At 44.9% G+C, this 22,481-nt stretch overlaps 1 long non-coding RNA gene across 2 annotated transcripts in view; it reads left to right on the top strand.

The window, feature by feature from the left end:
* Window positions 1-245: 245 nt before the first annotated feature.
* The window catches only part of LOC140471537 (uncharacterized), a 49,649-nt gene continuing 27,413 nt past the window's right edge, over window positions 246-22,481 (top strand). For both annotated transcript variants that reach the window (XR_011957075.1, XR_011957074.1), the window contains exons 1-4: window positions 246-325; window positions 8,509-8,615; window positions 11,019-11,118; window positions 13,993-14,097. This is a non-coding gene — a long non-coding RNA (uncharacterized lncRNA). The remainder of the gene's footprint in view (window positions 326-8,508; window positions 8,616-11,018; window positions 11,119-13,992; window positions 14,098-22,481) is intronic.

The following is a 22,481-nucleotide window of genomic DNA, read 5'->3' as shown; positions in this document are numbered from 1 at the left end:
TAGGAAGGCAATTCCCTCCATGAATAAAGGAAATCTACTGCAGAGCTCACACAAAGGGATCCTTCCCCTCAGTGAACTCTCCCATCACATTACCCAATATATCAGCAAAAGCAGCACGCACTACGCATGCTCTAGCCAACAAAGGGACCCCCGGGTGATTGATGTCAGCTCCGGACCAATGAAAGGACGGTGGGCGGAACTGGAGATCCTCCAACCAATCAAAGTGAACTAGGGGCAGAACTAGACTAAACCACGTGATCACCCTCGCACGCGGAGGAGAGTCGCTGTAATGGATGCTCAGGAAGTTATGGAGCGAAAGGATACGGTAAGGAAATAAATAAACAGGGAAACGGGAGAAAAACTGTGTTGTTATGAGCGGAGAGTTTTTACAAATAAGTTGTGCACGTCGGAAAACACAAATTTGAACGTCCCAGTCCCGTGTTTGGAGTAAACGAGGAATTGCCTCAGCGCGGCTGCAGGCCTGAGTGAGCGCCGCCATCTTTATTCGGGGCAACGATTCACTGGACACGTGCGCGGCCGCCATCTTTGTAGGGGGCAAGGTGCAGCCAGGCGCATGTGCAGCCTTTCTCTGGTACAGAGTCATTGGGCAGGATTTGCACAGAGCACATTCAAATGAATGTTTATTTCTGGATTTGTTTTGTCATTCATTTAAATGACTTGCTGTTGTAACTGAGTTTGCAGGTCATTCAAAATTGGAGGTATTGTGCATAGTGAAGAAGTTTACCTCCGGTTACATTGAGATATCGATCAGATACGGATTAATTTAGATTAATGTGAGGTGCTGCATTTTGGAAAAGCAAGTCAGGGCAGGACTTATACACTAGGGGAAAGTGAAGACTGCAGATGCTGGAGATCAGAGCTGAAAATGTGTTGCTGGAAAATCACAGCAGGTCAAGCTGCATCAAGGGCTCATGTCCGAAACGTCGATTCTCCTGACCTTTGATACTGCCTGACCTGCTGTGCTTTTTCAGCCCAGGACTTATACACTGAATGGCAAGGCCCTGGAGACGCTTGCGGAACAAAGAGACCTTGGACTGCAGATTCATAGACCTTGCGAGTCAAGTTGCAGGTGGATAGGATGATGAAGAAGGTGTTCAGTGTATTTTCCTTTATTGGTTAGAGCATTGAGTATAGGATGTGGGAGGTCATTTTGCTGTACAGGACATTCGTAGGCCACTTTTGGAATATTGTGTGCAATTCTGGCCTGCCTCCTATCAGAAGGGTGCTGTGAAACTTGAAAGGTTTCAAAAAAGACTTATAAGGATGTTGTGAGGTTTGGAGGATTTGAGCGACAGGATGAGGCATAAAAGGCTGGGGCTGTTTTCCCTGGAGTGCCATAGGCTGAGCAGTGATGTTATGGAGGTTTATACAATCATGAAGAGCATGAACAGAGTAAATGAACAAGATGTTTTCCCTCGAGCAGTGGTGTCCAAAAGTAGAGGACATTGCTTTAGGTTGAACGGGGCAAAAATTCAAAGGGGCCTAAAGGACAACTCTTTCATGCAGTGGGTGGAATGAGCTGCCAGAGGAAGTGGTGGAGGCTAGTCCAATTAAAACTTGTTGAAGGCATCTAACTAGACACATGATACGATTAGGAAGTGTTTACAGGGATATGGGCCAAGTGCTGGCAAATGGGAATAGATTAGGTTCGGATACCTGGTTGGCAAGGATGAGTTCAACCGAAGGGTCTGTGTCGGTGCTATACGTCTCTATGACTGTGGGATCATAATAGCTTATACAGCTGTGCTTCATCTCTGGGATCCCTTATGAGCACTTTGTCAATATCTAGCTTGCTCAGTATCGAACAATGGTGTATTTTTGGTCGGTTTAGTATTTTATGATTACTTTTACAGACATTTTTGTAAATTAATTTTTCACTGCTGCCCAGCCCCTGACCATGTGCCGCTTATTAATTTTTTTTCTGGAAAATATTTGACAGTCAAGAATTCTTTTTTCCAATAAGCAAGTGTATTTTCCTTCCATTTCTGACTATCAAATTCTGCACCATTTTCATTCCCTGTAATCTGTTTTGCACTCCCTGAAACATCAACTGTGTTTCTCCTTCCACAGAAACCAGTGATTAATGCCAAAGCCCTGTTGCCTGTGGAGAGGGTGATGTTTGACTTTCTTGTACAGATGCAGTTTGTGTGGTGGAGGTACTCCCACAATGTGGTTGGTTAAGAGACATTACAGAGTATTCATTCAGCAACAGTGATGATTTGAAGGTAATGTCCAAATCAAGAACAGTTTGTAGTTTTATCATCGTGCTTATAATTTCACAAAAATATTATTGGGAACTTTAGACATAAGGCCAGAGAAGGATGATATTAGGTCAGGTGACCAAAAGCATTGCCAAATTAGCAAGTTTTGAGGAATGTCTTAAAGGAGGAAAGCAGAGCTGTGAGGTTTTGGCTGCGAATTTCAGAAAATATTGCTTTGCCAACTGTAAAAGCAGCCATACAGGTGAAGTAATGAATTAACAGATCATTGGGAGTCTCGAACAGAATGGGTTGTCGAGGTCTTCAATGATGTGTGATGCGGCGAGCTAGGGATGATCACAACCAGGAATTAAATCAAGGGTGAGAATTTTAAATTGATGGATGTGGGCCGGATGCTGGCAGGTGATACGAGATTGGGTTGGAATATCTGGTCAGCATGGATGGGTTGGATTGAAGGGTCTGTTTCCATGCTGTACATCTCTGTGGCTTTATGTTGTTGATTATGAATAGGAGCCTTTTGATGGATCAACAAGTTTTGGTAGGAGGGAGCACTTGGGCAGCAGAGATTTAGTTTTTCTGAAGATTACAGGGAGATTTACTGTGGGAAGCTGGCCAGGAGTGTGTTTGGATACTGAAGTCTGGAGATAACACAAGGTGGATGAGAGTATATGAGCTGAGACAAGGGTAGAATCGGCTAGAAATAGTGATCTTGGAGTGGGACTGGGCTGTCACCCTCACCTCACCTCTGGGATTCAGCTGGTTGTCAGGTTGTGAATCAGGGCGGTAACACAATCGGGAGCTGAGTGGCCCTGGTGGAGCCTAAAATGAGTGTCACTCAGCTTACTGTTGCTGAGCAGCTGCTGCTTGGTAGTCCTGTTGATGACATCTTCCATCACTTTACTGCTGATCGAGTGTGGACTGATAGAGGGAAATTGGCTGGGTTGGATTGCCCTGTGTTTTTGTGTTGAACATTCCTGGGCAATGTTCCACATTGTCGGTAGATGCCAGTGCTGGAGCGGTACTTGGCTTGGTGGGTGGCAAGTTGTGGAGCTCAAACCATCAGTATTATTGCCAGAATTTTGCAGGGCCCATAGCGTTTGCACTACTTAACCATTTCTTGATGTTATTCAAACTGAATCAAACTGGCTTAAAACTCACATCTGTGATGTTAGAAACCACTGGAGAAGGCTGAGATGGATCATCCCACTTTGCACTTCTGGCTGCAGATTGCTGCAAATGCTGTCATCTTATCTGTTGCAGGGTGTGAGGCTCCTCCATCAGTAAGGGTGGGGATATCTGTGATGCTTCCTGCAGTGAGTTGTTTAATTGTCCATCACCGTTCACAACTGGGTGTGGCTGAACTGCAGAGCTCCGATCTATTCCATTGGTTGTGGGATTGTTTAGCTCTGTTGCTGCTGATGCTGTTTGACATGAAATAGCTTCAGGAAATGGTTTAAGTAGAACCCAAAGAGATTAAACAAATATATCACAGACAAAAGATGAACTGGACCAGGGAATAGGACCCCTTAAAGATTAACGAGGCTGTCTATGGAACCACCGGGGTGTGGGGAAGATATGCAAATATTTCACGTCCTTTTTACTGGAGAAAGATATGGAAGCTCGAGAGTTTGGAGAAATAAACAGAGAGAACATGAAAGTATCCATGTTATAGTGGAGGTGTTACTGGATGTCTTGAATCGCATCAAGGTGGATAAAGCCCTGGGACCTGATCAGATGTATCCCAGAACTTTCTGGAAATCTAGGGAAGTGATTGTTGGGCCTCTTCTGAGGTATTTGTATCATTGATAGCGACAGATGAGGTGCCATTATTTTAAAAGGTGGTAAGGAGAGGCCATGGAACAAGAGAACAGTGAGCCTGAAGTCAGTGGCAGGCAAGTTGTTGGAAGGGATTCTGAGGGACAGGATATCCATCTATTTGGAAAAGTAAGGAATAATCATTGACTATTGTCAATGTGGCTTGGTACGTGCACAATCGTGTCTCACTAACTTGACTGAATGTTTTGAAGTGACAAAGAAAATTGATTAAACCAGGCTGTGAACTTTGTTTATATGGACATTCGACAAGGTTCCACAAAGCAGACTGGTTAGCAGGGTTACATAACATGGAATGAAGGGAGAACAAGCCATCTGGGTACAAAACTGGCTTGATGGTAAGCGACAGAGGGTGATGATGGAGGTTTGTTTTGTGGACTGGAGGATTGTGAGCAGCAGTGTGCTACAAGGATCGATTATTGGGTCCTTAAATAAATGACTTGAATGTGAATATATGAGGTATTATTAGTAGCTTTACACAAGACATCAAAACTTGGAGTTGTTATGGACAGCGAAGAGGGTTAGTTCAGAATACAACAGGATATTGATCAGAATGGCAGTGGAGCAAGGAATGACAGATAGAGTTCAATTTAGATAACTGTTAGCTGTTGGATTTTGGAAAGGCAAATCGGGGCAGGACTTATACACTTACTGGTAAGGTCCTGGGGAGTGTTGCTGAACAAAGAGACCTTGGAGTGCAGGTTCATAGTTCCTTGAAAGTAGAGTCACAGGTAGGTAAGGGAGTGAATGCAGCGTTTGTTATGCTCTCCGTCATGTTGTTGCTGTACAGGACATTGATTAAGGCTCTTCTGGAATTCTGTTTTCAGTTCCAATCTCCCTGTTCCAGGAATGATATTGTGAAACTTGAAACATTTCAGAAAATGTTTGCAAGGACTTTGCCAGAGTTGGACAGTTTGAGGGCAGTGCATGTTTGGAGTGAGCTGCCAAGGGAAGGGGTGGACGCTAGTACAATTACAACATTTAAAAGACATTGATGAAGCCATTTCTCGTATTCTGTTTTCAGTTTGATTTTCCCTGTTCTGGGAAGGATGTTGTGAAACGTGAAAAGGTTCGGGCAAGAGTTACAAAAATGTTGCCAGGATTGAAGGGTTTGGGCTACAGGGAGAGGCTGAATAGGCTGGGGTTAATTTCCCTGGAGATTCAAAGATTGAGAGGTGACTTCATGGAGATTTATAAAATCATGGATAAGGTGTGCAGCCGGGGTTCTTTTTCTTGAGCTTAGGTGGGTCCAAAACTAGAGCACATGGTTGAGAGGGCAAAGATTTAAAAGGAATCTAAGGGGCAATGTTTTCAAGCTGAGTGTGGTGTGTGTATGGAATGAGCTGCCAGGTAAAGTAGTGGAGGCTGATAAAATCACAACATTTAAAAGGCATCCGATTGGGTAGGTGAACAGGAAGGGTTTTGATGGATACAGACCAAGAGCTGGCAAATGGGACTCCAGTAGTTTAGGATTCCTCGTTGGCATGGATGAATTGGACCGAAGTCCTGTTTCTGTGCTGGACATGTCTATGACGTTAATAAACTAAGATCCGTTCCTCTTTTGTGGAGAGCAAGCTGAAGCACAGATAGGTGTCCTTGGAGGTGAGAAGGTGAAGCAGTGATTTTGACCTGGTGCAGATTTGGTTCCAAGGTCTTGAATTTGCAGAGAGAGAGACGAATTATTAACACTGTCACAACGTTTAGTAGCTACTTTCAAGTAATTGGCAAATAATATAAAGTGAAAATGTGAACATTATTGTACTCAGTAAGTTCTGAGCCTCTGGAACAGTCTGAACGACACAGATTTAGCAGGTATTCTGAAACAGACTTGAAATTTTAATTTTTCAGGAAAGATTTGGGGGGCTGTGGGCAAATAGGAGGGGAATTGGGACAGATTTGCAGCATCTCCAGAGGGAGTGAGTACAGCCCCGATGGGCTGAATAGCCCCCAGGCCCTGTGCTCTGTGATACTGCCCCATTCACTGTGAATGATGAAGCTCATCCCAGGGCAGAGAGAGGGATTAGCCCTCCACTCTCATCAAAATGGGGCCCGGCTGATTGACAGCAGCTCCAGACTAATGGGAGGAGAATCTGTGTGGTCCTGCAGCCAATGGGAGTGAATGAGGGGTGTGGCCAGCAAGATGACACAGGTCCATGAGCTGTGCAGGTGCAGTGTCACTGTTTGGGGTTGGGAGAGACAGCAGAGACTGGGACAGAGGCTGTGGGACCTGAATTACAAACTCCCGGGAAATTAAAACCAAAAGAACTGCGGAAGATGTAAATCAGAAACAACAACCAGGAGGTTCTGGAAAAGCTCAGCAGGTCTGGCAGCATCTGTGAAGAGAAATCAGATAAAGTTTCAGACCCAGTGTCCCTTCCTCAGAACTGATACTGAGAGAAAAAATGTTGGTTTATATGAGCAGGTAGGGTTTAGGGGAGGATGTAAGGAGTAAAGGATAGGTGGGAATAGAGTGAGAAGAAGGGTTGGATAAAGGAGTGATAACGATCTGGCTGGGGAGGGCGACTCGCTGTTAGTGGAGACTGTTAGTGGCTAACCATAGGTAGTGTGTAATGACAGGCTGTGAGAACAAGGACTGGTGTGTGGGGTAGGGGGGCTAGGACATGGGGTTGCTAAACTACGGTTAGCCACTAACTGTCTCCGTCGTAAGCTGTTCTCCACAGACATCACTCCATGATTGGAGCTGCAGAGGACAAAGTTGCAGATTGGCGGCACGGTGGCACAGTGGTTAACACTGCTGCCTCACAGTGCCAGAGACCCGCGTTCTATTCCCACCTCCGGCAACTGTCTGTGTGGAGTTTGCACATTCTCCCAGTGTCTGCGTGGGTTTCCTCTGGCTGCTCCGCTTTCCTCCCACAGTCCAAAAATGTACAGGTTAGGTGAAATGGCCACGCTAAATTGCCCGTAGTGTTAGATGTAGGGGAATGGGTCTGGGTGGGTTGCTCTTTAGATGGTTTGTCTGATCTAAAAACCTCTTCAATATCCTTCCCAACCCCCTCAGTACTCCTCAAAGATGTATCTTAAAGTTGTTCTCTTTAATCAATGTTTCCAGCATTCGTGAAGCACTTCAGGAGACTTGTCAGTGTGAAAGGCTCCATACAATGCAGTTCGTTGTTGTTAATGTCTGACATTAGGAGAAACAGGAATGAACACTCTCTCTTGTACCTGATGAACAGCAGCAAAAGCAGGAAGCACTGAGCATGCTCCAGCCACAAAGGGCCTCTGGTGATTGATCTCAGTGCAGGACCAATAAGAGGATGGGGACAGGGCTGGAAGACAAGGTAATGCCGGTTGGTCTGAGTGAATGAGGGGCGTGGCGACACTCAACCATGTGATAAGCTTCTGGATTAGTGGTGCTGAAAGAGCACAGCAGTTCCGGCAGCATCCAAGGAGCAGCGAAATCGACGTTTCGGGCAAAAGCCCTTCATCAGGAATGAAGTGATACCACGTGATAACCTTCACTGGCAGCACTGTGATGTTGTGACCAAGGCATTGGAAATGTGTGAAGGTGCAGTACATGGTTAAGGAAAGACATATTGACCAGGAAGAGAAGGAAATTTTAATGGAACGGGCTGAGACGTTTTACAGAACTTAGTGCACATGGGAAAACACAAATTTGAAAATCCCAGGCCCGTGTTTGTGGCAAACGGGAAAATGCTTCAAATGGTGAAAGGTGTGAGTGATCGCCGCCATCTTTATTGGGGGCAGTGATCCACGGGACACGTGTGTGTGGCTGCCAACTTTGAGAGGGGCAAGCTGTAGGGGGACGCATGCGCAGCCTTCCTTGGCAGGGAGTGATAGGGCAGGATTTACACAGTGTCAGAGTCAGGATGTTTTCAATGTCAAAGAGTGTGATGCTAGAAAAGCACAGCAGGTCAGGCAGCAGCCGATTGGTGGGAAGGAAGTTGGAAACGTAGGACAGGTCAAAAGGGCAGTGCCGAGTTGGAAGGCTGGATCTGGGATAAGGTGGGTGGAGTGGAAATGAGGAAACTGGTAAAATCCACATTGATCCCATGTGATTGGAGGATCTGAACACAGAAGATGAGGCGTTCTTCGTCCAGGCATCAGATGCCTGGGATTTGGCGGTGGAGATGGCCCAGGACCTGCATATCTTTGGTGCAGCGGGAAGGGGAGTTAAAGTCTTTGGGCACAGGCTGTTTGACTTGTTTAGTGTTTTCCTGTTACTTTCACAGACCTTTTGTTAGTTAATTTTCCTCTGCTGCCCAACCCCTGACAATGTGCTCCTCTCTAAACGGACTAAATTTTCCACAGTATCTTTGACAGTGAATAATTCTTTTTTTTTCAACAAAAGAGTGCATTTTCCTTCCATTTCTGACCATCATATTCTGCAACATTCTCATTTCCTGTAATGCATTTAGCCCTCCCTGAAATATCAACAATGCTTCTCTCTCCACAGACACCAGTGATTAATGCCAAAGCCCCATTGCCTGTGGAGAGGATGATGTTTGACTTCCTTGTACAGCTGCAGTTCGTGTGGTGAAGGTGCTCCCACAATGTTCTTGGGTAAGAGATGTTATAGGTTATTCATTCAGCGACAGTGAAGAGTTGACAATGTGTGTGCAAACCAACAGCAGTTTGTATTTTTATCATTTTTATAATTTCACAGACATTGAGAATTTCTGACATAAGGCCACAGATGGGGATATTAGGTAGGTTATCAAAAGTATTGCCAAATAAGCAGGTTTTCAGGAATACCTTAAAGAATAAAAGCAGGTCTGAGAGGGTCAGGAAGTGAATTCCAGACCGTGTTGCCTTGACAACTGTCGAAACAGCCAGACCGGTGAAGCAATGAATAAATGCATCTTTGGGAGTCTGAAAGAAAATGAGTTGTCGAGGTCTCACAGGTTGTGTGGTGCAGGGAGACAGGGATGTTCACAGCCAGGAATTACATCAAGTGAGAGAATTTTAAATTGTTGCTTGTAAATAGAAGCCTTTTGATGAATCAACAAGTTTTGGTACAAGTGAGCACTTGGGCAGTAGGGTTTTCGATACTCTTGAGATTATATGTAATTTGAATGTGGGAGGCTGGCCAGGAGTGTGTTTGGAGAACGAAGTCTGGAGATAACACAAGGATGCACGAGTATTTCAGTAAATGAGCTGAGACTAGGGTGGAGTTGGGTGATGTCACTGATGTAGGAATAGCAGTTTTGAGTCGGGCCCCTCCTCATCACTCCCCCTCACCCATTCACAAATATTGTTCGTTGTTCTGTCTGTCTTTTCTGGTTATGTCCTTCTCTCCAATTCTGCTAAGAACTAATGTTTGACGTCAAGGTCCTGCTCCATCTCCACTCTCCCTTTCCTTTCTGGATTCCTCATATGTGGTGTCCATCCAGGATCTATCTTTGTGCCCTCCTGTATCTCACCTACATACTGCCAGGAGGTGACATCGTATTGGTTTCCCATGTAGACTGACAATGCCCAGCTCTCTCTCCCTATCATCCCTCTCCATTGCTCCACTGTTACTCATTCATCAAACTGCTTACCACTCGATTGGCTGCAATTTCCTCCAATGAAACACTGCAATGGTTAAACCCATTGCCTTCAGTTGCTATTACAAATTCCTTTCCCTTATTGCTGAGCCCATCCCTCTTACTGGGAAATGCCTGAGGCAGGACTTCACAATATTGCTCTCATATTCTGACCCCAAGGTGACCTTCTGATCAGACATCTACACAATCGCAAACACCAGGAACTCCAATCTCTAAAATGTTATTTTTCTCCACCTCACCCCAGCTCCATTGCTACTGAAACCCCTTACCCATGTCTGTGTTGCATTAAAGTTGACAAATCTAAAACAGAACCCTTGATTCTGCAACTGCCCCAGAGTCTGGTTCCAGGTTCCCTCATGATGGGACACATCCTCTCAGTATTTACCCTTTTATACCCCTTAATAAGCCAATGTGTTTCAATAAGATCCCCTCTCATTCTCCCCCAAATCCAGTGAGTCGAGTCCCAACTTCTTCAGCCTTTTCTTAAAAGGGAGTCCCTGCAAACCAGGGATCATCCCAGTCAATCTTCTCTAAATGCCTCCGATGAAGTGATGTCTTTCCTTATATAAAGGGTCCAAAATGTCTCTCATTACTCCATATGTAGTCTCACTCGCACTTTATAAAGTTGCTCTCAGGTATATACTCCAAACTCTTATACTGCAAATCCCTTCAAACAAGGAACAACGTTTCATCTCCCTTCCTGATGACCTGTTGTAACTGTGTGCTGGCTTTCTGTGTTTCCTGCACAATTACCTCCTGGTCTCTTTTGTGTTGCAGGTTTCTACATTTCTACCATTTAAATAGTCCTCTGTTCTTTTATTAACTCCTCCAAAATGAACAACTTCACATTATCCCAAGTTATGCGCCATTTGCCAACTTGGTGTCCACTTCTCCAACGAATCCCTCTCTGTAAACAGTTTATAATCCTTTTGGAAGTATACTGGTCTGCATTTTCTCGGAGATTCCCCCCTCATTCTTCTCAACCTTTCCAGGGAGCACCGGGCAGTGTGAAGCATGCTGAGTTGCTGTCTTTTCAGAGAGACTCTTTGGAAGGATTGGGAATATCTTGCTGCCCATTGGTCAGAACTTGCCCATCAAGCTGCATGAGACTTTCACCCTCCATGTCTTATTGATGAGGCACAGCGGCAGCACGGAAGGAAAGAAAAGGAAGAAAATCCTGCTGTCCGCATCTCACTGACTCTTGGAACATTCTCTCCCATGTGTCAAAGATCTGCCCTGTTCAGTCACATGAAGTCCCAAGGTGGAAACTCATAGAAACCCACACAGATTTCCCCCTGAGCTGACTACTGGTCTCCACAAGGGGTGATGTGTACAGTCATCCTGGACCAGGAGGAGGGGATGGTGTGAGTTTCTAACCTGACCTGACAGTGACAGATTTTATAAACTTGTATTACAGGATACTACAGGTGGATATTCAGATGTCAATCTCAGTAATTGTAACGCCAAACTCTGATTGAATTACTCCATTCATCAGGACCTGGATATTTGCACTGTGTGTGAGTATTTTGTTCCAGCTCAATTCCATTTTCTGCATAAAAATTCTCCTTTGAATCAAACCGTCCTGTCAATCGATCTCCCCGAAATCTTCAATATGTGTCCAGTAATCCATTTATGATGAATTGATGAGTGTAAGGTTTAACATCCTGATGTATATGTTTTGTAAGCACTTGTCTCTCAGCTCCCCTCAATTTCCTTTGCTACAAGGAGAACAATCTCAGTTTTCCCAAACCCCTGATTCCCCAGTGTCTGTTTGCTCTCTATAAGGCACGCATCAGGATCGTGTTGGAACATTCTCCACTTGCCTGCATCAGTGCAGCCCTCAACAGTATGAAAGAAAGTTTTCTTTCTCACAGACCCAATGTACCACTAGAGCGTTTTTCTGTCTTGTAGACCGCTGAGATGTTTATTATAGGAATATGACAGGCTCCATTGGACATCAGGTCAGAAAAGGTGATACTAGAATAGATGGCACGTGATTGGTCAATGTTTTTGGGAGAAACGTGAGATGCAGAGTTTTAAGAGGAAATTCAGAAGCTCAGCGCAGGAATTGGAAAGGGCCATCATCAAGTGAGAAATAAACATTGGGCATCCTGAAAGCTGGAAATAACGAAAGGCAGATATAGCAGAGCTTTGAGAGACTGGAGGGGATTAGACATGGGGATGATAATGAAGCTGGAGGAGATGCAAGTTGGAAAGGATTGTGAGGATGGGGGATATTACAGAGATAGAAATATTTGTGATAGAGGTTTTTGGATTTTGAGGCTGGAGTGGAATTATAGAGATGTGGAGGATTTGTAAGGCTGGATGAGGTGGCACTGATAGGGAGAGTTCCAAACATAGAGGAATTTACAGAGATAACGAGTCATAAAGTTACACAGCATCGACACAGACCCTGTGGTCTAACCAGTCCGTGTCGACCATAAATTCGAACTGAACTAATCGCACCTGCCTCCACTTGGTCCAAGTCCATCCGAGCACTCCCTATTGATATACGGGTCCAAATGTTTTTTTTCCTATTAGAATCCCATTCCCCTACCCTCTTGCTCTACATTTACCCCTGACTAATTCACTCAACCCAATCATTCCTGAACACTATGGGCAATTGAGCACGGCCAGTTCACCTACCCTGTACATCTGTGGATTGTGGGAGGAAACGGGAGCACCTGGAGGAACCCATGCTGTCATGGGGAGGAATATGCAAACTCCACATGGACAGTCACCCAATACAGGAATTGAGCCTGTGTCCCTGGCGCTGAGAGGTAGCAGCACGAACCATTGAGCCACAGTGCCACCCTGAAATTGTAATTGTATTCACATCTATCACGTCCTCTGCAAGTTTGTTCCACATGTGAACCACTCTCTGTGCAAAAACAAAATATAAATCCGGAACTTCTTTTTAAACCCTTCCTTTTCTCACGTTAAAAAGTATGTCCCCAGTCTTGAATTGCGTCCCCTCCTGGAAAGGGCACCTGCTGTTCACATCACCGAAACTCTTCAGGATTTTATAAACCTCTAATCAGGTCACCCCTCAGCCTCCTGTGTGCTCCAGTGAAAAGGGACCCAGCCTATCAGGACTCTGTTTATAATTCAATCCCTCTGTTCCCATCACCATTCTGGTAAATCTCTTCTGAACCTGCTCCAATTTAATAATATCCTTCCTATAACAGCACAACCAGAACTGGGCACAGTATTCCAGAAGAGGCCTCCCCAACATCCTGTAATACCTCAACATAACGTCCCAACTCCTATATTCAAAGATCTGAGCAATGAAGGCAAATGTGCTAAAGCCCTTCTGAACCACCCCGTCTGCATGTGACACATACTTCAAAGACCTGAACCCCTCGGTCTCTTTGTTCCATATCACTATCCGAGGCCCAACTTTTAATCAGTGTAAGTCCTGCCTTCGTTTGTTTTACCAAGATGTAATATTTTGCATTTATTCCAATCCAACAAATCACAAACATCCTTCGAGTATAAAGGCAAGAGGAGTATACTTAAGGGTAAAATCAGTAAGGCTAAAAGGGGACAGGAGACCGCTTTGGCGAATAGGGAAAGGGTTTTTACAAATACATTAAGAGCAAATGGGTCACTAGAGAGAGAATAGGCCACCTCAAAGATCAGCAAGGCAGCCTATGTGTGAAGACGCAGGAGATGGGGTTGTTGGGGGGATACTAAACGAGTGGCATCAGTGTTTACTGTGGAGAAGGACAGATTTGTGGAGGTTGTCAAGATTAGAGATCGTGAGGGTGATGAGACAGGAGGAGATTGGAGGATGTTATAGAGATTGACATGTTTGTGATACCAGAGATAGTGATGGTTCTGAGGCTAGAGAGGACTTCTAGAGATAAGGAAGAGTTAAGTCTGGATGAGGTGACAGAGATCTGGGGAGTTGTGAGGATGGAGGAATTCACAGAGATAGCGAGAATTAGTCATAAAGTGATACAGCATAGTAACAGACCCTGTGGTTAAACCAGTCCGTGTCGACCATAATTCCCAACTAATCTAATCGCACCTGCCTCCGCTTGGTCCACATTCATCCAAACATTTCCTATTTATGGACTTGTCTAAATGTCTTTTAAACATTGTAATTGTATTCACAGCTGCCTCTTTTTCTGGGAGTTCACTTCACACATGTAAAAGTAAAAACAAATCCCCAATTAGTTTTTCAAACCTTTCTCATCTATTTTCAAATTGTATGCACCCAGGTCTTGAATTCCACCCCCCCCCCCCCCACCACCTCTTACGCTTGAGTGAAAAAGCATCCCAGCCTATCCAGCTTCTCCTTGTGACACAATCCCTCCATTCACAGCAACATCCCGGTTAGTCTCTTCCGAATCCGCTCCGATTTAATAATATCCTTCCTATAACAGCACAACCAGAACTGGACGCAGTATTCCAGAAGAGGCCTCCCCAACATCCTGTACAGCCTCAACCTAAATTCCCAACTCCGGTACTCAGAGGTCTGAGCAATGAAGGTAAGTGTGCTAACCACCTTCTTAACCACCCTGTCTGCATGTGACACAGACTAAGAAAACCTGAACCCCTCGGTCTCTTTGTTCCATATCACTACTCAAAGCCTTACTTTTAATTAGTGTAAGTCCTGCCCTTGTTTGTTTTATCAAGATGCAATATTTTGCATCAGTATTTACTGTGGAGAAGGACACGGGAGATGTAAAATGTGGGGAAATAAATGGTTACATCTTGAAAAATGTCCATACTGCAGAGTTCTGGATGTCTGGAAATGCATAAAGGTGGATCTATCCCCAGGCTTTGATCAGGTGTATCCAAAAAATTCTGTAGGAAGCGATGGAAGTGATTTCTGGGCCTCTTGCTGAGATTTTTGTATTATTGATAGTCACAGCTGAGGTGTCAGAAGACTGCGGGTTGGTTAATATGGTGCTACTATTTAACGAAGGTGGTTTGGACAAGCCAGGGAACTACAGACGCTGTGCTAGACTAGGTGTTGGAGGGAGCCCTGAGCGATAGGATTTGCGTGTATTTGGAAAAGCACGGACTGATTAGGGATAGTCAGCATAACTTTCTGCATGGGAAATCATGTGTCACATACTTGATCTGGTTTTTAAGAAGTAACAAAGAGGATTGATGAGAGAAGAGTAGTAGATGTGATCTATATGGACTTCAGTAAGGCATTCGACAAGGTTCCCCATGGGAGACTGGTTAGCAAGGTTAGATCTCATGGAAGTAGCCATTTGGATATAGATCTGGCTCAAAGGCAGAAGACATAGGGTGGTGGTGATGGATGATTATTTTTCAGATTGGAGGCCTGTGACTAGTGGAGTGCCACAAGGATCGGTGCTGGGTCCACTACCTCTCATCATTTATATAAATGATTTGGATGTGAACACAGGAGGTATTGTTAGTAAGTTTGTAGATGGCATCAAAATTGGAGGTGTAGTGGACAGTGAAGAAGGTTACCTCAGATTTCAATGGGATTTTGATCAGATGGGCAAATGGGCTGAGAAGTGGCAGATGGAGTTCAATTCAGATAAGTGCGAGGTGCTCTATTTTGGAAAAGCAAAGCTTAGCAGGACTGATACACATCATGGTCAGGTCCTGGGGAGTGTTGCTGAACAAAGAGACCTTGTTGTGCAGGTTCATAGCTCCTTGAAAGTAGAGGCGCAGGTAGATAGGATCGTGAAGGTGTTTGGTATGATTTCTTTTATTGGCCAGAGTATTGAGTAAGAGAGTTGGGAGGTCATGTTGCGGCTGTTCAGGACATTGGTTTGGCCACTCTTGCAATATTCTGCGCAATTCTGTTCTCCACCTGTCAGAAGGATGTTGTGTAACTAGAAAGGTTCACAGAAGATTTATAAGGATATTGCCAGGGTTGGAGGGTTTGAGATATAGGGAGAGGCTGTACAGGCTGGGGCTGTTTTCCCTGGAGTGTCAGAGGCTGAGGCGTGATCTCCGAGATTTATAAAATCATGAGCATGGATCGGATAGATAGACAAGGTATTTTCACTGGAGTGGGGGAGTCCAGAACGAGGGGGCATAGATTTAGCGCGAGAGGGGAAAGATATAAAAGGGACCTAAGGGGCAACTTTTTCATGCGACAGTGGTGCGTTTATGGAATGAGCTGCCAGAGGGAGTTGTGAAGGCTGGTACAATTGCATCATTTATTAGGCTTCTGAATGGGTATATGAATAGGAAGGGTTTAGAGGGATATCGACCAAGTGCTGGCAAATAGGACGAGATTAGGTTCGGATATCTGGTCGGTATGGACGAGTTTGATTGAAGGGTCTGTTTCCGTGCTGTATGTCTGTGACTCGCAGCCGGGGATCAGCTCAGTGGGTTTCAGTCTCTTAAAAGGTAAATCTTACTCTGTTGCGGATTGTAAAAAGTAAAACATTCAGTAGGGTGAGTGTTTACTAGTTTAAATGCCTCTGTTATGATCTTTTGGTTGAATGTTTTAAATATAAAATACAGGTACCAATGTATTCGAGAGTAGTCTTTTGTAAAGCTGTAAGACTCTGCCTTTTTCTGGATCTACAGATTAAGGTGCAGAGATGGCCATTCGTACAGTGATGTGCACTTCCTGGAGGAGAGTAGGGGGAGTTTGAATGATCCTGATGATAGCCTGCAGGAAGTGATGCAAGTCCTCTTGGATCACATGGATCAGATGGAGCAGTACTTAATGGTAATGAAGAATTTACAAGAGTCAGGATGTGTGATAGGTGGCAGTTTCAGGCCGGAAAACTGCCGATACAGTCAGGTAGATGGGTTACCTCTCGGAAAGGTAGGAGAGGGAGGTAGGTAGAGCAGGAGTCTCCTGTGGAGAAAGTGAGGACTGCAGATGCTGGAGAACAGAGCTGAAAAATGTTTTGCTGGAAAAGCGCAGCAGGTCAGGCAGCATCCAAGGAGCAGGAGAATCGACGTTTCGAGCATAAGAAGGGCTTGTGCCAGAAACGTCAATTCTCCTGCTCCTTTAATGCAGCCTGACCTGCTGCGCTTTTCCAACAACACATTTTTTCAGCCATGAGTCTCCTGTGGCTATCCCCATCTCAAACATGTTTACTGTTTTGGATAATGTAGGTTGTCATAGACTTCCAGGGAATGTTGCACTGACAGCCAAGTTACTGTTACTGAGATTGGCTCCACTATAATGAGAGGTCTATCAGATTCCAAACGCTCAAGGATGATAAGGGACTTTCTAGTCGGGCACAGACTGCTGTTTCTGCAGCTAACAGTGAGACATCAGAATGGGGTGATACCTCCCTGGTGCCAGGGTCAAGGATGTTTCGGACAGGTAGCAGAATATTCTCAAAGGAAAGAATGACCAGTGGGAGGTCATTGTACATTGGTACCAATGAAAAAGGAAGGGGAAAAGATAAATGGCCTGATGAGAGAATATAGCAAATTAGCCTGGAGTATAATAAACCAGGTCCTCGGTCATAATATGTGGATTACTCCAGGTGCTCCATGCTCGTGAGACTAGGAATAGCAGGATGGAGGAGATGAATGATTGGCTAAGGAGCTGGTATAGGGCAGAAGGATTCACATGTTTTGATCATTGTAATCTCCTCTTGAGTAGAGTTGATGTGCATAAGAAGGATGGATTGTACCTGAATTGGAAGGTGTCTGATATCCAAGCAGGGAGATTTGCTCGTGCTACTCAGGAGTCATTAAACCAGTGAGGGAGTGTGGGTAAACTCAAAGAGATAGTGAGAAAAGAGGTAAGTCTGAGGCTGGTACAGTTCAGAAGTCAGGCGGTCAAGGCAGGCAAGGGCAAGGCACAGAACCAGGTAGAACTGACAAGTTTCACTGCATTTACTTCAATGCAAGAGGCCTGACAGGGAAGGCAGATGGGCTCAGGGTATGGTTTTGAATGTGGCACTGGGATATCATGGGTATTACAGAAACGTTGCTCAGAGATGGGTAGGACTGGCAGCGTAATGTTCCGGGGTATCGATGCAAGAGGAAGGATAGAAAGGGGGACATGAGAGGGGGCGGAGTGGCCTTTTTGATTAGGGATAGCATTACAGTTGTGCTGAGGGAGGATATTCTGAGATTACGTCCAGCGAAGTTACTTAGGTTGACCTGGGAAATAAGAAAGGGATGATCACCTTGTTGTTATTACCTGCGTGGGTTTCGTCTGTTTGCTGTGGTTTCCTCCCACTATCTAAAGATATACAGGTTGGGTGGATATTCCAGGCTGAATTGGCCATATTGTTCAGGGATGTGCAGGCTAGGTGGATTAGCCGTGGGAAATGCAGCGTTACAGGTTTAAGGTAGGAGGCTTTGAGGGTCAGTGTGGATGTGATGGGCCGAATGGCCTGCTTCCACACTGTCAGGATTCTCTGATAATTCTACTAGTTTTAAAATAGTTACAGAAAATAATAAACCAGATCTAAACGGTGTTCTAAATTGGACAAAGGCGAATTTTGACGGTACAAGGCGAGAACCTTCAATATTTCTTTGCTATTCCCAGGTAAAGGGATGGCTGGAAAGTGGGAACAAAAGAACAGAAGGAAGAGGAGCAGGAGTAGGCTCCCTGGCCCCTCGGGCCTGCTCTACCATTCAATAAGGTCAGGGCTGATCTTTTCATGGCCTCAGCTCCACTGTCCTGTTCTCTCACCATCACCCTTAATTCCTTTCCTGTTCACAAATCTACCTTTTGACCTAACGATAGTCAAGTTGATAACGTCAACTGCTGCACTCAGCAGCAAATTCAACAGATTCACAGATTTATCTGAAGAAGTCCATCCTGATCTCAGTCCTAAATCTGATATCCCCTTATTTTGACTCTCTGCTCCCTAGTTTGCTCTGTCCCCAGTGGAAATCACCTCCCTGCTTCAAGTTTATCTACTCCCTTAATAATTTCAATTTTTTTCCTATCCAACCCCCCGATACTTCGAAATTCCAATGAGTATAGAACTAGTTTTCTCAATCTCTCTGCATACGCCAACCCTCTGAAATCCTGACTCAAACTAGTGATCCTCCACTGCACCCTCTCCAGTGCCAGTACATCCTTCCTGAAGTAAGGAGACCAAACCTGTACACAGTACTCCAGGTGTGGCCTCTCCAGCACCCTGTACAGCTGCAGCATAACCATCCCTCTAGCAATGAAGGACAATATTCCCTTCACTGTCTTATTTACCTGCTGCACCTGCAAACCAACTTCCTGTGAATCATGCACAAGAAAACCCAGCTCCCTCTGTACAGCAGCCTGCTGCAAGTTTTCACCATTTCATCAGTTAGCTGTTAGTCCGACCAAAATGGAGGACCTCACATTTCCCAACATTGTCCTCCATCTGTTCGACCCTTACCCACTCACTTAACCTATCCGTATCCCTCTGCAGACTTACAGTGGCCTCTGCACACATTGCTCTACCACTCAGCTTAGTGTTGTCTACCTTTCATGAATCGATGCTGTGTCTGCTCTGAGACAATTTCTATCCAGATAGCTCACTATTTCTTCCTTGAGAGATCGAGCATTTCCCCCACTACAGATGTTATGCTAACAGGTCCATTTAAAAATATTGGCATCACATCTGCAGCTATCTAATCTGTCAGAACCGTCCCAGAGTCCAGCACATTTTAGTGAATTATCACGAGTGCGTTTGCTATTTAGCCTCTGCCATCTGTTATAGTCTCCTGGGATGCACTCCATCACGGCCAGACGACCCATCTACCTTTCGGCTGTTATCTTTCCCAACACTACCTCTTTACTGAGAATGCTTCTATGTCCTCATCTGCCATTGCATCCATAGGCCTGCAACAACGAGAGTACACAGACAGTATGTTCCTGTTAAGGCCAAGGCTGGGAGGTGTAAGGAATGCTGCCTGTCGAGAGAAATTGAGGGCCTGGTCAAGAAAATGAAGGAGGGATATGGCAGTTACAGGGTTTGCGTGAATCCCTCCAGGAGTAAAAGGGCAGTAGGAGTATAGTCGGGGGAAACCATGAGGGCTAAAAGGGGACATGAGATAGCTTTGGGAAATAGGTTTAAGGGAGAACCCAAAGAGATTCGACAAATACACCTAGGACAAAAGAGTAACCAGGCAGAGATTAGGGACCCTCAAAGATCAGCAAGGCTGTCTGTGGAACCATCGGAGGTGGCAGGATTTCATGTCAGCTTTTACTTAGAGGATGTGGAAGTGAGACAGTTTGGAAAAATAAATAGTGATAACTTGACAAGTGTCCATATTACAGAGAATGAGGTACTGGATATCTTATAATACATAAAGCTGAATAAATCCCTGGGACCTGATCAGGTGTGTCCCAGAACTTTGTGGGAAGATAGGGAAGTGATTGCCGGGCCCCTCGCTGAGATATTTGTATCACCAATAACCACAGGTGATGTGCTGTAAGACGGGTGCCATTATTTGAGAAAGGTGATGAGGAAAGTCCAGGGAACAATACACCGATGAGCCTGAAGTCAGGCAAGTTGCTGGAAGGGTTCTCAGGGACAGGATTTGGATGTAATTGGAAAGGCAAGAAATAATTACGGATAGTCAGCATGGCTTTGTGCATGGAAATCACTAACTTGGTCTTCAGAAAGACGTTCAACAAGGTTCAACATAACAGACTGGTTAACAAATTATACAAAATTGGCTGGAAAATTGGAGACAGAGGATAGTGGTGAAGGGTTGCTTTTCGGACTGGAGATCTGTGATGAGCAATATGGTGTAAGGATTGGTGTTGGGTCCACTGCTTTTCATCATTTATATAAATGATTTCTATGTGAATATAGGAGCTATGATTAGTGACTTTACAGAGACACCAAAATTGGAGATGCAGTGGACAGGGAAGAAAGTAACCTCAGAGAACAATGAGACTTCAAACAACTGGGCTGAGGAGTGGCAGATGGAGTGGAATTCAGATAAATGTGAGGTGCTGCATTTTGGAAAAACAAATCAGGGAAGGGCCTGGGGAGTGTTGCTGAACAAAGAGATGTTGAAGTGCAGGTTCATAGTTCTTTGAAAGTACAATAGGCAGGGTGGTGAAGAAGGCATTTGGTTAACTTGCATTTATTGGTCTGTGCATTATGTATAGGAGTTGCGACATTATTTTGCAGCTGTACAGGACATTGATTCAGCCATTTCTGGAATTCTGATTTTAGTCCTAGGCTCCCTGCTATCGGAATGATATAATAAAACATGAAAGGATTCAGAAAAGGTGTGCAAAGATGTTTCTAGGGTTGAGGGTTTGACCCATACAGAGAGGCTGAATAGGCTCGGGCTGTTTTCACTGGAGCATCGGATGCTGAGAGGTGACCTTCGAGGTTGATAAATCGTGAAGGACATGGTTAGGGTGAACGGCCAGGGTCTTATTCCCAGGTTAGGGGAGTCCAAAACCAGAGAGCACAGACGTGAGGTGTGAGGGAAAAGATTTAAATGCGATCTAAAGAGCAATGTTTTCAAGCTGAATATGGTACGTGTATGGAATGAGCTGCCAGAGGAAGTGTGGAGGCTGGTAGGATTACATTTAAAAGGCATCTGATTGGGTACGTGTTTAGGAAACGTTTAGAAGGATATAGGCCGAGTGTTGGCAAATGGGACGAGATTAATTTAGGATATCTGGGCGGCATTGACTAGTTGGACCCAAGTGTCTGTTTCTGTGCTGTGCATCTCTATGACACTAATAAATTCAAATTAAGATAGATTTCTCTTTTATGGAGAGCTAGCAAAAGACCTGACAATTCTCCTTGGAGCTGAGAAGCTTAATCAGTCATTTCAACCAGAAACAGATTTGTTTCCAGGATATTTAATTTACAGAAACACTGAGAGAATTTATTGTCACAATTTTTAGTAACTACTTTCAGGTAATTGGCAAATAATGCAGGTTAAAAATGTGAAGGTTATTTTACTCAGTAGGTTCTGAGCATCTGGAAAAGCTTGAACCACAGCTAGATGCAGCTTTTGTTATTTTCAAAAAAGATTTGGAATTTAACTATTTGAGGATAAATGTGGAGGGCTACTGGTAAATGGGAGTGGAGAAAGGGCAGATTGGCAGCATCTCCAGATGGAGAGAGTACAGCCCCAATGGGCTGAATAACCCCCAGGCCCTGGGCTCTGTGATACTGCCCCATTCACTGAATGATGAAGCTCATCCCAGGGCAGAGCCACAGTCATGTACAGCAAGGAAACAGCCCCTTTAGTCAAACCTGTCCACACCGACCAGATATCCCAATCTAATCTAGTCCTATGTGACAGCAGTTAGCCCATATCACTCTACGCCCTTCCCATTCATATACCCATCCAGCTGCCTTTCAAATGGTGGAACTATACCAGCTGTCACCACTTCCCTGACAGTAGATTCCATACACGCACATGAAAAAAGTTGCCCCTTGGGTCTCTTTTATATCATTCTCCTCTCACCTTAAACCTATGCCCCCTCGTTCTGGACTTCCTAACCCCAGGGAAAAGGCCTTGTCTCTGTATCCCATCCAGGCCCCTCATGATTTTATAAACCTCTGAGGTCACCCCTCAGCCTCCTACCACTCAAGTCACAAAGGGACCCGGCTGATTGATGGCAGCTTCAGACCAATAGGGGAGTTGGTGTAATCCTCCCGCCAATGGGAGTGAATGAGGGGTGTGGCCAGCAGGCCAACACGTGACCATGAGCTGTGCAGGTGCAATGTCACTGTGAGGGGGGACCCAGTGAGTGTGAAGAGAGTGGGAGAGACAGCAGAGACTGGGAGAGAAATTGAGTTTGTGTACTAGGTGGGTTGATAAACCCACGATGCAGGCTGCTAGACCTGAATTATAAACTCCCAGTAAATGAAAACCAAAGGAATTGCGGATGCTGTGAATCAGAAACAACAACCAGAAGATCCTGAAAATGCTTAGCAGGTCTGGCAGCATCTGTGAAGAGAAGTCAAAGTTAACATTTCTGATC

The sequence above is a fragment of the Chiloscyllium punctatum genome, unplaced genomic scaffold (assembly GCF_047496795.1).
Source record: "Chiloscyllium punctatum isolate Juve2018m unplaced genomic scaffold, sChiPun1.3 scaffold_101, whole genome shotgun sequence".
Lineage (NCBI taxonomy): Eukaryota > Metazoa > Chordata > Chondrichthyes > Orectolobiformes > Hemiscylliidae > Chiloscyllium > Chiloscyllium punctatum.
The sequence above is the reverse complement of the archived record's forward strand: the minus strand, read 5'-3'. Positions and strand labels throughout refer to the sequence as shown.